A 3,054-nucleotide genomic window follows, 5' to 3' on the forward strand; every position below is an offset into this window, starting at 1 on the left:
CTTGCAAGCTGTGGGCGGGTTCATAGTACTGACTGTGAATTCCCTCTTATGGAACAGGCCTCTTTCTAATCAGGAAGTGGTCGGTTACCTCCATAACCTCTGTGCCATTATTTTTGCGAGCAGTCCCATTTTGCCTGAAGTTGGTATTACATCGTTCAGAATTTGCTGCTAGGTACTTTCTGCCTCGGTGGCCTGTATCACACCTACCAGGATGAAAACCAGCCAGCTGAAAGTTTTGGGGTCAATTTCAGCTTTGTTTCTCTATGTCCTGAAACCAAAGTGTGTTGTGATTTCTGCAAATAGGGTCTTACCATCAGGTGCTGGTGGGCAACCCAAGCAGTGGCAGCATCTGCTGTTTGATGAGAGCACTAATTCATAGGAAGGTGTCCCGTAGCTTGTGTCCTCTTGGGGAAACATTCCCCATCCATGTAGTGTATCTGTGATAGATGTCCTTTTTTAAAGGCTGTATTTTAAAATTAGTTTACAAAGTTGTGGGTTTCTATAAGGAAGAAAAAAAATACATCCTTAGATTTGATTAACCTAGCACCCCTCTCTCTCCTACCCCATCTCCTCTGAAACCCTTTCACTACGGTACCCCACTGGAGTCCACCTCACGTGTTTATGCTACCCCTCAACCTGAATCGTGTTCTCCGTGCCCTTTCCATCCAAAGCACCTATGGATCTAAGCTTACACTCAAAGGGCAGTGATGGAGACTCTGTGTGTGGACATGTGAAGGAGCATATGGAAACGCACAAGGAATAGGAAGAATGTGAGATCCCTTTTACAGTTTAACACACTGGTTTCTAGTGGGCCTGTCACTTGAGTTGGAAGTAGCATAAAGGTTTGAATGAAGTCTCTTTTGGAAAGGTGGCTTTGAGAGACTGGACCTAAGACATTTCATTGGATTAGGTTCTGACAGTAGCTAGGTCTGCATGTGACAAAATACATGGAGTTTATAGTGGAGTTATTCCTAATTCAAGGCATTTTATAAATGATGAAAATCTGTGAAATATGAGGAGGTGATGCTGTAGGCATTAACACCAATGGCAACACATTGGACTAAAGCAAATAAAGGCCTTGGCTAGATTAGACCTCAAGTCAGCACATTTCTCAGTGTTGATGCAGATAGGCAGTCGTCTCAGCTGTGCAGGGCACACACGGTTTCTTAGATTCTGTATTCCTTTTATATATATATATATATATTTAAATTTTTTATATATTTAAGAAATGCCTGCTGGGCAGTGGTGGTACATACCTTTAATTCCAGCACTTGGAAGGCAGAGGCAGGCAGATTTCTGAGTTCGAGGCCAGCCTGGTCTACAGAGTGAGTTCCAGGACAGCCAGGGCTATACAGAGAAACCCTGTCTCAAAAAAAAAAAAAAAATGCTTTATAGCTTGTGAAGCCTCAGTACTATTTGAAGTGGGGTGTCTATATCTGTGTGTATGTCTGTGTGTCCATGTGTGTCTGTTTGTGCATGTGTTATAATGCTGGAAATCGAACCCAGTCCTTATGCATCCCTGGTAATTGCATTACCATTGAGCTATATCTCAGTCTCTTTTTGTTCTTCTCTACCTTTCCTGAGTGGAGAGTGAAATTTTCTTAATTAGGAGTAAAGTTCTAGAGTTCCCATGTAGCTGTTGGATTGACGTAGTCTTGACAGTCACTGTACAGGGTGTTAGGAGTTGCCTGTGATGGGAATGCAAAGTCCTGCAATGTTTCCTTCCTGGTTATCTGCAGCATTTCATCAGGGAGAGGAGTCCCTACATCTTAATACATCACAGAGTACGTATATTGTGAGCTGACATTGCCATGTAAGGCCTTGGACATACATAATTTATATTCTGGAGGATTATGTAGTTCCTGCAGAAAAACTGTGAACACAATTGTGTTGCTTCAAATTCTCTTTAAAAAAAAAAAGATTTATTTATTATTATATCTAAGTACACTGTAGCTGTCTTTAAAATGCACCAGAAGAGGGCATCAGATCTCATTATGGATGGTTGTGAGCCACCATGTGGTTGCTGGGATTTGAACTCAGGACTTTCAGAAGACCAGTCAGTGCTCTTAACCGCTGAGCCATCTCTCCAGCCCTCAAAATTTCTAATTATGTAATTATAAAATCTTGCTTGCATAGAACAAAGAGGAACAGCTGTAATTTTCCCACGGATACTTTGTCTCTTTTGTCAGTTTTTAAAGTTTTTATGTATTGCCGCCTTGTGTCTATGGGTGTTTTGTCTGCATGTGTGCCTGTGCACCTTATAAAAACTAACCAGGGCAGAAACTGAGACACATCGAGGAGGATCCTATGGCTCCTTCAATCCTATCGTCTTTGCATGCAGCATAAAGAACCAGCACTTCTACTCAGCTTTGCCACTGAAGAAGGTTCCACAACGTTCCAACAGATGGAAACATTACAGAAACCACAGCCAGTCCAAATGCAGGTTATGGAGTCCAGTCCCAACAGACATCTATAAAACAATTCTCATGCCTGAGGCTCAGGGAACATTGCAGAAGAGCGGGGCAGGGAGATTGTAAGAGCCTGAGGATCCGAGAGTTTGCTGTAAGATTGTGTTTTCTAGAAATGTCGGAAGCTACACCCACAGAATCTCACTTATGCGACTGCCTGAAAATGAGCTGAACAAGGACATCAATAGTTAGACACGCTACAGTGGATGATGTCTCAATCCTACACAAAGAACTACAGGTAACTAAGGAATCCTGAGTGGGAGAAACAGTCTTCCCTGGGAAGAGTGCACCAGTGGTTGTCCAGTACCAAATGGTCAGCCCTGAAAACATATCCGCAAACAGCATTATCCAGACTGAATGACTAGGTATATCCATACACATACACACGTGCACATGTCACAGCAATGGCAAGAGGCTGTGAATTATAGAGAGCGAAGAGGAGCACACTGGGGGCTTGGGGGGAGGAAAGGGAATGGAGTAATTCTATTATCATCTAAAAAATTAAAAAAAACAAACAAATCAGATTTCTGAGTATTCACTTATGGAGGGAATGGAAGACAAGATGAATCTAGACATAAAACACCAG

This window comes from Mastomys coucha, unplaced genomic scaffold (assembly GCF_008632895.1).
Source record: "Mastomys coucha isolate ucsf_1 unplaced genomic scaffold, UCSF_Mcou_1 pScaffold6, whole genome shotgun sequence".
NCBI lineage: Eukaryota > Metazoa > Chordata > Mammalia > Rodentia > Muridae > Mastomys > Mastomys coucha.